The sequence below is a fragment of the Notamacropus eugenii genome, chromosome 7 (assembly GCF_028372415.1).
Source record: "Notamacropus eugenii isolate mMacEug1 chromosome 7, mMacEug1.pri_v2, whole genome shotgun sequence".
Taxonomy (NCBI): Eukaryota; Metazoa; Chordata; class Mammalia; order Diprotodontia; family Macropodidae; genus Notamacropus; species Notamacropus eugenii.
Window position 1 is genome coordinate 34,864,699 of NC_092878.1, and position 15,313 is coordinate 34,880,011.

The 15,313-nt window shown below is 41.7% G+C and overlaps 1 protein-coding gene across 5 annotated transcripts in view; it reads right to left on the reverse strand.

The window, feature by feature from the left end:
• The window catches only part of GPR68 (G protein-coupled receptor 68), a 50,691-nt gene that overhangs the window by 22,846 nt on the left and 12,532 nt on the right, over window positions 1-15,313 (reverse strand). For 3 of the 5 annotated variants that reach the window (XM_072624548.1, XM_072624550.1, XM_072624547.1), the window contains one exon: window positions 5,565-5,635. The exons of 1 other annotated variant lie outside the window; for it this stretch is intronic. The gene's annotated coding sequence lies outside the window, so the exon portion shown is untranslated. Of the gene's footprint in view, window positions 1-5,564; window positions 5,636-5,753; window positions 10,158-15,313 lie in introns of those variants that run through there. One more of the 5 variants, XM_072624549.1, reaches the window with a different exon arrangement.

Below are 15,313 nucleotides of genomic sequence, written 5' to 3' on the forward strand. Positions count from 1 at the left end.
GATTCACTTACTAGTTATACAATGCTGGGCAAATCAATTAACCCCTCAGCCTCGGTTTTCTCACCTGCAAAATGGGGATAATGACAGCACTCATATTCCAAGGTTGTTATGAGGATTCAAGGGGATAATATTTGCAAAGCAATTCAGCACAGTGCCTCACACATAACACACCTAATAGATGTTTATTTCCTCATTTCTTTCCTTCCTTCAACCCCCACCTCAAAGGGACCCTCAGTGACGGAGAAGCCCCAAACTTCTAAATCCTCTTTATAGTTTTATCCTTAGCAGCTTCCAGAAACGTTCCCAGCTCCAAAGTAATATTCCAAATGGTTCCTTCCCTCCCACTTTCTACCACCTTGGAACTGATGTGGGACAGACAGACAGACACACAGACAGACAGACAGACACATACACAATTTTAGAACTGAACTAGGGGACCAAATGTCTTTAGGAAAAAAAAATTCCCTTATTAACTCAAAGAGAATTATGCCTTAAGTAGTGGTCAGTGATTAGCAGTTCTATCATGATCAACCTATGTGGGGACCACTAATGAAATAGATTTAGAGGTAGAAAACACATTAAGGTTCATCTAGTCCATAACCCTTCCCTTACTCCCCTGCAACACGTACATTTTTGTCAATGAGAACACTACTGAATCACATGTTTTTTCATAAACAGTTAGCACAATGGGACCTTAAAGCCTATATCTTTCAGTCAACTGCACAATGGTTAGGATGTCCTCCATCGTTGAATACAGCTGATGAAAGCCTACTTGTTTGTTAACTGAAGTTGCCCTTGGGAAGTGACTTGTCCATTGTCACACAGGTAACTAGCAATGAGTAAGAATAGTCTTACATTTATGTTAGCATTCTGTGGTTTACAAAATTATTTAAATATATTTGATCCCTTCAACAGTTCTGTGGGATTGGTATGTTGTCTCAATTTTATGGTACACTGAGGCTCTAGAGTGGAAGTAATTAGCCCTCATTCACACAGGCAGTAAGGGGTAGAGCTGGGACAGAATGAACACAGGCTTTTTCCAACCCAGGCTTTTGCCCTCAGTGATCTTCTCATTAGACCAGAAGTCCTTAACATGAACTTGTTAAAAAATTGTATTTCAATAAACCGGTTTCCTTTACAATCCTTCATGTTTAATTTTACACACTTAAAATCATTATATTTTTGGAATTTATGATTCCACATGTGTTGTCTTCCCCTGTTAGAAGACAGTTCCTTGAGACTAGGGCTGTTTTAATTTTTTAGTTTAGATTTCCAGGACTTGGCACAGTACTTTGCACCATACAGTAAGTGCTTAATAAATGCCTTATTCATTTGTTCTTCTGAGAAGGATCCACAGGCTTTAGCAAACTGGCAAAAGGGGTCCACGACCCAAGAGAAGGCACAACTTTTGCCTGACTACACCAAGTGGTTGGCCTTATCTACTCTTACCTGACTATACCAAGTGGTTTGCCTTTTCTGGGCAGTGGTGAGTATGTTTTCTTTGGTTCCCTATGTCTGCCAGATTCCTTGTGCACGTAACTCATTCACTTAACGCCTACTTCCTGGATGCCTGGTGCACATCTAGCAACATGCTTGATACTAGGGGAGATAGTGAGAATAAGGAAGGAGAAGGTATGGCCCTTGTCTAGGAGGAACTTAAACATTAATAGGAAAGGTTAAACAACTAAAAACTTAAAGCAGGTCTGCCAGGAATCTTCAGGATGGGTGTCCCAGAGGATCTGACCCAGGGCTGAGGCAGAGATGTCAGTGGCTGACTGAATTTCCCACTCCTTAGGGCTCTTATCCCCACTCCTCATAATTATTTCTTTCTTACTTTGCATCAGTTTTATATTTAGAGCAGTGCCGTCAAACTCAAATAGCAGGAGATCCCTGCAGGCTGCATTTTTACTTTAAAAACCACAAATTAACACCATCTATTTTTATGTATATTATTAATTATTTCCCAATTACATTTTAATCTACTTCAAGGAGTTTTGCTACCAGCAGGCTATGAGTTTGACAGTTCTACTTTAGAAGTAGAAATAGGCATCATTAGCACGGTGGGAAGAGATCTATTTTAAGATGACCTGGGTTTAAGTCTAGCCTCCGGCATACTGGCTGTGTGACTGTGGGCAAGTCACTTAATTTCTCCCAAGAAGCTCTCTAAGTGCCCCAAGCAATTCTCTAAGACAATACATGGTTAGAGATAGGGGGTTAATCTACCTTGATAATAGGAGTTTCCGCACATCAGATAGGAGAGAGGTGATCTGAGGAAAGGAGATCAATTAGGAGGCTATTGCAATGGTCCAGGTGGAAGGTGATGGGGTGGTAGCTACACAAGTAGATATAAGGGGATAGACATGAGATATGTGACGGAGGTAGAAATGGCAAAATTTAGCAAACCTGGAGATAAGTAAGGTGAGGGAAAGTGAGGAGTCATGGATAACACGAAAGTTATAAATAAGGAAAGTCAGAAGATGGGTGAGTTTGGGGGCAAACAGTATAATTAGTTCAGTTTGGGTCATGCTGAGTTTGAGATGTCTATGGAAATTCAAGCTTGAAATGACCCACAATGGGCAGTTAGTGTTATGGGAAAGGAGCTTGGGGAAAAGGTTCAGGCTGGATATATAGATCAATGCGTCCTCCCTAGAGAGATGATACTTAAATCCAGGGGAGCTGATCGATTCACCAAGTGAGAGAAGGTGAGAAGTGCCCAGGGACAGTCGTAAGGAATCAGGCTATGGTTGGTGATCCAGCAAAGGAGACTAAGGAGAAATCAAAGAGGCAGGAGGAGAAAGGAGAAGAAGCAGTGTCACAAAAACCCAGAGAGGAGACAGTAAGTGTCCAGGAGGGCAGAGCAGTATCAAATGTGGCAGAGAGGTCATGCAAGACGGGGATTAAGAAAAAACCAGCTTGTCAATTTAGAGACCATAAGCCACTTCGAAAAGAATAGTTTCAGTTGTGTGATGAGCCAAGGAAAAGCAGTCTGGAAGGATGGTGGGTAGAAGTAGAGCTGGTTTGCAAAGAGGAAATAAGGGGATAAACATTTTTAAAGTGGCTGTTATGAGCTAGTCACTGGGCTAAGTGCTTTAATAAATGTTATCTCATGTGATCCTGACAACAGTCCAATAAGATCGGTGCTATCATCATCTTCCTTCTGCAGTGCAGGAAACAGACAAACAGAAGTAAAGTGATTTGCCCAGGAGCACACAGCTGGTAAGTGCCTGAGGCTGGATTGGAACTCAGGTCTTCCTGACTCCATGGTGCAGTGGATAGAGAGCCAGGCCCAGAGTCAGGAAGGCTCATCTTCCCAAGTTCAAATCTGGCCTCAGATACTTACTAGCTGTGTGACCCTGGGCAAGTCACTTCACCCTGTTTGTCTCAGTTTCTTGATCTGTAAAATAAACTGGAGAAGGAAATGGCAAATCACTCTAGTATCTTTGCCAAGAAAACCCCAAATGGAGTCATGAAGAGTTGGACACACAACTGAAAAACAGACTAAACAACAACAACTTTCTAACCCCAGGCCTAGTGCTCTAGACTGTGCCACCAGATGCCTCCTAAAAAGGAAAATAATGTCCACAAAACCTATCCATGGTTGTCCATCCTTTGTTTTTCATTCTCTCCCATAAAATAAGTGAAAAGTGTGTGTACATGAGTGCACGTGTGTGTTGCATGTGTGTGTGTGTGTGTGTGTGTGTGTGTGTGTGTGTGTGTGTGTATGTGTAGGGAGTAAGGTGAGGACTTCTATTCACTATCTCCTGACCCAGGGGGCAGAGGGTCCATGGGCAGAGCTAAGTCATGGCTGCTGCACTCACAAGGCTATCAGGAGTCAGGGAGGTAGGATTATAGGGTAGGGCAAGACCTTTGCATTTATAGCTTTGTGGGTGGCTGGGTTTGTTTAGGATAACTGCCCTGAGGAGCCAGGGCCAGCCCTGAAAAGGGGCACAGCACAGGAATAAGGAAGGGGAGGGAACAGTTATGTTAGAGACAAACCCACAGTTAGCTTTGGGGCACAGGGTAGGATGGCACCCATCCTCACCAAGTCTGGTGGATCACACACTCCTTGGGGCTTGAGCCACAACACACTTAGGATCAATCCATGCTCCCCCCCAGGACCCCACCTCTCCACTTTGGAGACCTGTGCCAAATACCACTGAAATTCCAGATCTGGATTAAAAAAATCTTCTTGTATTTATCTGCATTTAAGTTATTTTTACCCTTTTCCTCCTTGAGGGCATAGACTGTTTAATTTTTTAGAAGTGAGTCTCATTCTCCCATTTCTGCCTGTTGAAAATCTCCCCATCCTTCAAGGTTCAGGTTAAGTTTGTCCTAGAATGTTATCACTGCAGGGAACTCCTTCCACCAATGGAGAGCAGTCACTAGTCTGGAACCTAAAACTTTAAAGGGGTGCCTGGAGCACTGAGGGGTTAGTCTTGCCAGTGTCACCCAACCAGTATCACAGACAGAATTTGAACCCAGACCTTCCTGATGATGGAGCTGGTCCTCTATACACTTTACCATGCCACCTGCCTCTTAGGCGATTACTTAGAGAATACTTCCTCAATGAGGCCTTCCCTCTTCTCTTCTTTCCCACTTGGATACAAGTCAACTTTTTCCTCTTTTAACTTCTACAGAATTTTCTTTGCATATCACTGCTATCTCTCTGGGTATTTCAAGGCAGGGCCTTGGCGTGCAGTAGGTGCTCAAGGAAGCATTGCTTGAAGCGAACCCACATCCCTCCTCTGTAATGTGGCAAGTCAGAGACCTATGCACAGAAATACCAAACGCCAAACGTAACCTAAACAATGCTTTAATCGTTAGTCCTCTTCCTTTGTGGTGCACACATGCACACACACAGACATTACTCATGGTGTTGGGTAAGTGCTCCCCAACACCCACTCTGCTGGAGAATTTCCCTCTAAGCCTCCCTTCTGCCTGTCATACATTCAGAACAAGGCTGCTTTCTATTCTAAAGGACCTATCTATTAAAAAAAAAAAAAGGCTTCCTGAATGACCCAGATTCTCTCTTAGGGAGCGAGTATAAGTCAGACTCCAAGAACAGTGTTTTTGGTGACTCTATTTTCCCCTTTCTCCTCAGACAATTAATAAAATCACCTTTAGGAATTTGGAGAATAAGAAGGCTTTACACTTTTAACTGTTCCAATACTCTTTCACACACCATCCCTAAAGGTATTCTCACCAACCCTGGGAGGGTAGCAGGGCCGGCACTATCGTTATTTTATGAAAGAGGTTAACAGTGTTCCAGAAAGATTTAAGTGGTCAAGGTCATAAGTAAGTCTTAGTAACTTGATCCTTAGTCTTTCTGCCTCTCTTAAGTGTTTTTTAAGATCATATATCTAGAGCTGAAGGGACCTTAGAGGCCATTTTGCCCCATGCCCTCATTTTACAGCTAAGGAAACTGAGACCAAGGGAACTTCAGTGACTTGTCCAAGATCACACAGGTAGTGAGAGAGGGAGGATTTGAACCTAGGACATCTGACTACAGTAGTGGTCTTTCTTCAATGCTACCTGCTTATTGTCTTTGATAAGTGCCCACTTACCTCCACAAACACTGGGTAGCAACGGCTCTTAGTGTACGGAGAATAGACAGTAGTCCACAAAATTCTTACCCCTTGGAAGAAAGCAGAGTTAGAACCTCCAAAAAAGAACTCGAATTAACAACAGTGCTTCCTAAAGCCACCCATCTCTGAGCTATAGACCATTATTAAAGAGGAGACACGGACACACACCTTGAGATTTCCTGACTAGGATGACTCCAATCACGGTTGACAGCTGACCTTGTGGCTGTACCAGACATTCTGTCCAGCACAGTGCTCCGGTTTCCCTTCTCTCTGACAGCTACCACACATGAGCTGAGAAGCTGTTAGCTGGTCCCCAGCAACCTCGGTATCTTCTGCGCACGCACACACACACAAACACACAAACACACACACACACACACACACACACACACACACACACACACACACACTCCTCTCTGCTTTTCAAATCCCACAGCATGATGCTGACCATTCCCAGACCTAAGACCCAATCATGTCTATGCCTCCAATTTGCTAGCAGCGTGGCTTGTTACCCCAGTAACCACCTGCGAGGAAACACCAAGGAATGAGGCGGTAACTAACTCCACTCACCCATAGACCTAAAAATCGTCCTGTGCTTTCCACCAGCTGTTCATTCCTCCATAATGAATGAGCTACGAAAAACCCAAATTTAAAGTGACCATGCCAAGAAAAACAAATTGATTATAAAACAGGAGATAGATGCTGAATTCTGTACTGAGTCATATACTAAGGGAGATTACCATGCTGCAAAGGGAAGGGGGAGAATTAAAGGCACGATGCTGGTAGGATATATACTAACTATGTGAAGGCAGAATATCCCTTTTTTTCTTTGTTTTCCAGGATAAGTTCTAGCGTGTCTTCTTAACTTATAATAGTATCACATTTGCACACGTCCCTTTCGATGTACAAGTCATTTCTCACAACTCTCTGAGAAAGGTAGTACAAATGTTATTCTTATTTTATTAGATGGGGAAACTGAGGTTTAAAGAAAAGAATTAGCATCATAGAATTTAGAGTTGAAGGGCACTCTAGACATCATCTAAGTCCAAGTCTCTGTTTCACAGAGGGGAAAACATTGGCCCAGAAGGGTAGAGTGAGTGGCCTGGGATCACACAGCTGTTAACAATAATTTGAATTCTTTGTTATAAAGGCTGGTTCTTGGGAGGGAACAGTGAGAGAGATGCAAGGGGAAATTTAGGTGATATAAAAACAAGAGATATCAATAAATTTATTTAAAAAAAAAAAAAGATGAACCTGAATTTGGATCTAAGTTTTCTGAGTCCAAGTCCTGTGCTTGTTCCACCTAGGTAACCATTGTTAGATCCTGAATGAAAGGCCTCATGACCCTTCTCACTGCACAGAGATTCAAGAAAACTTGTCCTCACTCTGTTCCCTTTAAAGCAGGAATTCTTAATCTAGAGGTTCTTGAACTTCTTTTCAAAAATGTCTTAATAATGATGTTTCAATATACTCAGTTTCCCCTGTAACCCTCTTATTTTATGCTTTTAAAGCCACTGTTCTGAGAAGGGGTCCACAGACTTTACCAGAATGGCACAGGGGTCCATCTTACAAATAAAAAGGTTAAGAACCCATGTTCTAAAATATGAACTTAAAACCTTTTTATGCTAGCAAAGAATTGGAAACAAAATAGAAGTCTATCAAGTAGGGGAACTGGCTAAACCAATTATGGTACATGAATGCAATGGAATATTATTGTACTGTAAGATGACTGACACAAAAAAGCATGTGAGGTAAAGTAAGCAGAATTAGGCACGATACACATGATGACTCTTCCAACATAAATAGACGAAGAAAAACAAAGGAAAAAGCCAACACGGTGATTTGGATCAAACCTGGACCCGAGGAAGAGAGAAATTAAAAAATCATTTTCTTTGCAGAGGTGAGAGACCTCGTTGTCAAACGTGGCTGGCGTTGGTTACCTTGGCTGAACTGATGCTTTCATTACCCTTTTTGATCTTTTTTTTTTGAAGGATGGTTTGGGGGGAAGGGAAAGGAAGGGATATACTTGGAAATAAATATTCAAAAGATATCAATGAACTTTTAAAAAGTATAAGCTTAGGGTACATTAACATAGTGATGCAAACTAACACGACCTCACAGGTCCAAATGAAGAGAAATCCAGATGCAGGGGAGTGATAATCTTAATCTACTCAATAATCCCTTATTATGTGGCTGACTGGTGCCATGAGGGTGCAACACAAAAAAGGAGATATCACAGGTAAAGGCCACCTCTGCTTTCTCCCCCTTGGGTAAATTACTACAACCTGGGTATTATCCTTGACTCCTCCCTCTCTTCCCCGCCTCCAATATCCAATCTGTTGTCAAATATGGTCAATTCCACCTATGCAACCTTTCGCATATATGCCCCATTCTTTCTTGGGACACTGCTACCACCCTGTTATAGACCCTCATAACTTCATGTGAGAGATGATTATTAATAACTAATGGTTTCAGGGGAATTTGGAGTTCCTCCTTTTCTCTATCCTCATTTCAAGACCTCAGTGTCTATAGGTTGAGCTAACTTCTCTATCCAATCCCACCCAAATGTACAAAGAATCTCTAGTCTAAGGTGAATCAAGCTTGGGTGGAGATAGATCCTTCTGTCTAAATTACCCAAGGCTCAGGGTGGTCTGGGCATAGAGACAGTCTCTCTCTGCCTCAAGGGTGACATGATATCACTCTCAGCCCCTCATTGGAGTAAACCCTTTGTAAAGTTCACCCCTCATTGAGTGCTAACCAATCAGAATTGATTCCCACCCTGGGGAACACCTACTCTTCTAAGGGCATATAAACTGTGAGCCCACCACTCTGATTGTCTTTGGTTTAAGAGAGAGATGACCAAATGACCATCCTTTTATTAAAATGCTGGCATTATTAATAAAATGACTAAATTATTCAGAAATTATGTCTCTTGAACCTTTTTAAATGCTGCAAAAAGGTCCAAGAGATATAATATAGTTCAAGAGACATAAAATAGCCTTCTAATTTGTCTCCTTGTCTCATGTCTCTCTCCCTCCAGTCCATCTTTCCCTCAGCTGCCAAAGTGATCTTCCTAGAATGCAGATCTGATCATGTCACCACCCTACTCAATAAACTGTAGAGGCTCCTAATTACCCCTGATTCAAATAGAAAATCTCTTTTGGCCCTTCCCAATCTGCTTATTGCTTTATTCTCTCCAAACAGTCTATGATCCAGTGACATTGACCTCACTTGCTGTTCCTCGTACACCTGCATCTTTTTTTAAAAATTCAGTTTTATTGTCAGTTCCAAATTCTCTACCTTTTCCTCCTCCACCCATTGAGAAGTCAATAGAAAAAAAAAAACTTATTACAAATATATATAGAGAGAGATAAGCAAAGCAAATTCCTGCATTAAGTCAGAAAAGAAAGAAAAATAAAGAAAGGAAGGAAGAAAGGAAGGAAGGAAGGAAGGAAAGAAAGAAAGAAAGAAAGAAGAAAGAAAAGGAAAAAATACTCTTCAATCTGCACTTTGAATCCATCAGCTCACTATGATGGGAAGCTGTGATCTCTTTAGAACTGTGGGTTGGTCATTGTGTTGACCAGTTACTAAGTCAAAGTTGACTATTTTTACAATACTGCTGTCAGTGTACGATTGTTCTCTTGGTTCTGCTCATTCATTCTGTATTAGTTCATATAGGTCTTCCCAGGTTTTTCTGAAACCATCCCCTTCATCATTTATTATAGCACAATAGTATTCCATCACAATTATATACCACAATTTGCTCAGTCAGTGTTTGATCGAGAGCCACTCCCTCAGTTTCAAGTTTTATGTCACCATAAGAAGAGCACTTATAAATATTTGTACATATGGGTCCTTTTCCTCTTCTATCTCTTAAGAGTATAGAAGTGGTGGCTTGTATCACCATCTCCATGTGGCTTCATTGACTCTCCCACATGCTTGGAATGCTCTCCAAACTTGCCTCTACCTTCTGGCTTCCCTGGTTGTGTTCAAGTTCAGTTAAAACCCTGAAGAAGTCTTTCACGGTCCCCATTAATGTTAGTGCCTTCCCTCTGTAATTATCTTGAATTTACTCTGTATCTATCTTTCTTGTACAAGTGTTTACACATGGTCTCCTTGATTAGATTGTGAGCTCCCTGAGGGTACGTATTGTCCTTTGCATTTCTTTGTATCCCCATTGCTTACCCCAAAGCCTGGAACATAGTAATGACTTAATAAATGCTTGTTAAATTGACTTAACTTGCAGGACTTAGAGATAGGGCAGCTGATACAGTCCGGAAGCTCTTGGGAGGTGGTGCCAGGGTAGATGGCAAGCTTGCTGGGCTTCTGCTGTTGACTCTATACTTTTCCTGGATATCTCCTATACCACTTGTTCAATCAAATAAGTCAACAAGCACTCATTAAAGACTTAGCATGGGACAGTTGCTGGGATTACAAATGCAAAAGTGAGGCAGGTCTTGCCTTCAAAAGGAGACAACACGTTCACAGATAAATAGAGAATCCACACAGTACATACTGGGGTGTGTGTATCGTGTGAGCGCGTGCTGGAATATGTGTATGTACACATATACTTATATATAAATGCATATTTTATATATTTAATGTATAAATATATGCATATATTTAAATATGTAAATGCGTGTTACATATATTTATAATACATATAAATACATGTAGTATACATGTACATGATACATATCAATAAATGTGTGTGTACACATATACATGTATACTTGCTTTCGAGATATTTATATCCTAAAAAGGTTAATTATATTCACATGTATGGGTAGAAGCGAAACACATCCAGAACACGTACAACATCACCCAGGATGGGAAGGGGGAGGGGGAAATAGACTAGGAAAGGCTTTCTGATGAAGATGCTAGTCTTGAAGGAAACTAGGGATTCTAAGAGGAAGATGTGAGAGAGTATTGTAGTAATTTACTCAGTCAATAAACATTTATTAAGCACCTACTATGTTCCAGGCACTATTTGGGAGCCAGCTGAGACAATGGGATAAACAGAATAAAGAGAGTGCTGCGTGTAAGAAAAGCAAGAAGGTCAGTATGGTTACCAAAGAGTGTGCAGATGACAGTAATGTGTAGTAAGACTGGAAAGGAAGGATAAAAGCAGGTTTTGAAGAACTGGGTTGTTGTTCATCCTCCGCTTTCAAAGAGGACCAATGACATGCCAGGGTATGTCTTGACTAGGGAGTGAACTGGATTTAAGTGAGATGGAGTTGCACAAAGTTGCTCTTCCTGAGTCACTGAAGTCCAGTGGCAAGTTGACAGTCAATATGACTGGCAATAGTCCAGGATGCAGTGGATGACCTTGGCATCTTTGACGTCTGACCAAGCTCTAAGTGTTCCACAGCTCCTGCTTCAGCCTCCTTCCTGACCTCTGGAACAAACTCTTCTCATCTGTCCATTCCACCATTCACATGTTTGGGGTAGACACCCCACTAACTCACCAACAGGTTTGAGACCATCAGTTACCTTCAATCTGGGTGGCTTTAAATATCAAATAAAGAATTTTAAATATCAAATAAAGGAGTTTAATTTGATTCTAGAGGTAATAGAGAGTCACAGGAGTTTAATGGGAAGGAGGGTGAAGGAGGGTGGAGTAGCGTGCTGGAGCAAATAATTAGATTTTCAGTGTGAGCATTTATCTCTCAGATCAGGGCTTGATTTATTGTTTTGTTGATTGTCTTAAGAGACTGGTGGAGATTGGAACACTAATTCATTGTTAGTGGGACTGCACCCACCCATGGCTGGGAGTTAATCCAACCATTCTGAAGAGTCATTTGGAACTAGGCTCAAAGGCATACACTTTGACCCAGCAATATCACTTTCAGGACTGTATCCCAAAGAAATCATATGGGAAAGGGCCTCATGTGTACAAATATATTTAAAGCAGCTCTCTTTGTGGTGACCAAGAACTGGAAATCGAGGGATGCCCATCCATTGGGGAATGACTGAACAAGTTCTGGTATATGAATGTAATAGAATACTATTGTGCCATAAGAAATGATGAACAGGAAGACTTCAGAGAGGCCTGGAAGGATTTATGTGAACTAATGCTGAGTAAAAGGAGCAGAACCAGGAGATCATTGTACACAGTAACAACCACAGTGTGCAAGGAATATTTCTGGTAGATTTAGCCCTTCACAGCAATGCAAGGACCTAAACCATTCCTAAAGGACTCTTGCGGCAAAATGCCATCTACATCCAGAGAAAGAACTGTGGACTTGGAACGCAGAATGAAGCAGAATATTTTCTCTTGTGTTGTGTTTTGTTTTGTTTGGTTTTTTCTCATGGTTTCTCCCATTCATTTTAATTCTTATACGCAACATGACTAATATGAAAATGTTATTAATAAGAATGTATGTGCAGAACCCATATAAGATTGCATGCCATCTCAGGGAGGGAGGAGAAAGGGAGGGGGAGAAAATCTAAGACTTACGAAAGTGATTGTGGAAAACTGAAAACAAATAAATTCATTAAAAAAAGGAAAAAAGTGGTGGAGAAAATAATACAGATTAAACTTAAAAGTGTGTCGTACAGTACATTTTTGGTCTAGAGATATTGTTATTAAACATTTACGAGCACACTCCTGGGAAGTTACATGACTGTGCTGGTTAAGAGATTGCAGTAGGCAGAGGATTAAGGGAGGGAGACTGAATGCTGTTACAATAGTTCAGATGACAGAAGCTAAAATCAAGTTGAAGTTATCTTGTCCATAAGAGATGATGGGAAACAGAAATGACAAGATTGGGTGACATGGGAGAGCGAGGAATCAAAGACACTTTAAGGGTTTACAAGCCGGAATGACTAGAAGGATGATGGTACCTCCCCAACAAAAGAGAAACAGAGAAGCTTAGCAAAGGGGTGTGTGTGGACAAAATATAATGAGTTTGAGTCTGAGATGCCTATGGATGAATGCAGTTTGTCCTTTGTTCCTGAAGAGGACCATGACATCAGGAAAGGGATGCCATGACATCAGGAAAGGGATGCCATGACATGCAAGTGAATTGGATTTGTGAGGCAGCACTGTGCAAAGTCATCAGCCTCACTTTCTCTGCCAGTCATCTGGGTACAGTATCAAGATACAGATCAGAACTACAGGAGAAGGCCCCCTGCGTATGGACCACTCAGTTTGAAATTTCCAAAAAGTAGTTGGCGACATAGGATTATAGCTCAGGAGAGGAGTTAGGGCTGGATATATAGGTCTGGGAGCCACCTGACAAAAGGTGATAAAGGTCTCAATGGAACATACTCATAGAACTATAAAATGTAAGAACTCGAAGGGATCTCAGACATGAGTTGAGACCTCTCATTTCAAGGAGAGGAAATGTAGAGGCAGAAAGGTGAAGTTACCTGCACACCCAGCCACCTGGTACCCAGTCCAGTGTTCTCTGCACTACACAATACAGGCATAAAGAGATTTGGAGCAGAGTTGCATCTAGGAATTCTTTCACCTGGAACAGAAATGTATTTATTATTATCTCCATTTTACAGTTGAGGAAACTGAGGCAGACAGAGGTTAAGTGATTTGCCCAGTATCACACAGTTAGCAAGGGTCTGAGGTTGGATTTAAAGAAAGGATTTTAACTCAAGTCTTTTTGACTCCAGGCTCTCAGCTCTCACTACTGGGTCGTCAGCTGCCGTGAAGAAATTGAGACCCAGGGAGGTTAAGTGTTAAACCCAAGGTCACATCAATAGAAAACGCCCAAATAAGGATTTAATTCCAGGTCTTATGACTGCAGCTAAGTGGCCCAGTGGCTAGAGTAGGCCTGGAGTCAGAAAGACTCACTCTCATGAGTCCAAATCTGGCCTCAGATACTTACTAGCTCTGTGACCCTGGGCAAGTCACCTAACACAGTTTGCCTGTTTTCTCATTTGTAAAATGAGCTGGAGAAGGAAATGGCGAACCACTCCAACATCTCTGCCAAGAAGATGGGGTCACGAAGAGTCAGACAAAGCCAAAAAATGACCGAACAACATATACGGATATAGAGTCACTAAGCCCATTTCATCTGCGTGCCATATGAAGAAAAACACGCCTGCAGGAAGGTATCTGAAAGGCTTCTGCATGTCCTCCTTGCGGTTATGAGGCTCCCAAGTCATCCCAGGTAACAGGGATTCAGCCAGCCCATCAAATTCAGTCTTTCTGGTATGAGGCTGGTCAAGCTACAGCCTGAGAAATGTAACCAGCCTCTGGGTGTGAGCAGCACTCAGTGTAACCCTGAGGGTGCGTTATTCTGTTCATTGTGGTATTGGTTAGGACACATAATAAATGGTAATTAAATGTAATAATGCTGAGAGTAACAGATTCATGGTATGCATTCATATGGGAGAAAACTGGCTAGCTGGCTCTGCAGTGAAGGGAAGCCTGGTGGGCTAGTAGAAGGCACATTAGACCAGGAAGTCAAATCTGGATCTGAAAGTTGACTTTGTTACTTCCAAGCTATGGGACCTTTTCTGAGTCTCAGTTTTCTTATCTGTAAAATGGAGAGATGAGATATGAACAATTCCCTCATCAGGTAAAAGTTCAAATTAGATAATGTGAGAATTTTGCCAAATGAAAAAACCATATATAAATGTGAGAGGCAGCTAGGTGGCCCAGGGGATAGATTGCTGGACTGGGAGTCAGGAAAATCTGAGTTCAAATCCAGTCTGAGACACCCACTAACTGTGTGACCCTGGGCAAGTCCCTTAATTTCTGTGTGCCTTGGAGGCAATGAGGTGGCTCAGTGGATAGAGATCTGGGCTTGGAGTCAGGATGACCTGAGTTCAAGTCTGACCTCAGATACTAATTAGCTGGGTGACCCTGGGCAAGTCATTTAACCCTGTTTACCTCAGTTTCCTCATGTGTAAAATGAACCGGAGAAGGAAATGGCAAACCACTCTAATATTTTTGCCAAGAAAACCCCAAACAGGGTCACAAAGAGTAGGACATGACTGAACACCTGAGCAAAAAAATAAAAATGTGAGATGATAATGATAATAATTATAAACTGTGAAAAGTCCATTGGAGCAGGGTGCTTGTCCTAGCTTTGCCATGGCTGTGAACAGATCTCTCCTCTCCAAGCCTCAGGTTTTTCATTTGTGAAATCACAGGGCTAGGACTTTCAGCTGTCTCTCAGCTGCCTTGGAGTGCTTTGCCTATGTGTGTTGACATAAAGCTTCCAGTTTTCCACATTTTTAGACTAGAAATCAGGTTCAGGCCCCAGCTTTGTCACTAACTGTGTGACTTCTTCTTTTGTAAAATGGGCTAGAGGATGTCTAGGTCCCTTCTGGTTCTAACATGCTGGAGGTGCTACTTTGTTAGTTAAGCCTGAGTTGGGAGGCTGGGGTAAAGACAGAAGAGTTAGAAGCACAAAATGACTTAAGGAAAGCTCTCTTGTAGAAACTTTTGAGAGAAATTAAGGTCACGAATCTCACAGAGACAGAGAAGTATTCTAGGGGTCAAAGCTACAGAGAAGAGAATATTAACGTTGTGGCTTCAAGAACCTCTTTTGGCACTGTGGTGAAGTATATGAACCTCTTTTCAGAACAATATTTTTAAATAATTAAAGGAAATGCCAGATTTCAGTTAGAGGTTAGTAACTATATATTTTTTCCTTATCCATGTTCACAGAACCCCAAAATCTATCCATAGATTCCTAGAAAGTCTGTGGACCTCATATTAAGAATCTGTTCACTTATCATGAAAAATGCCATCCACCTCC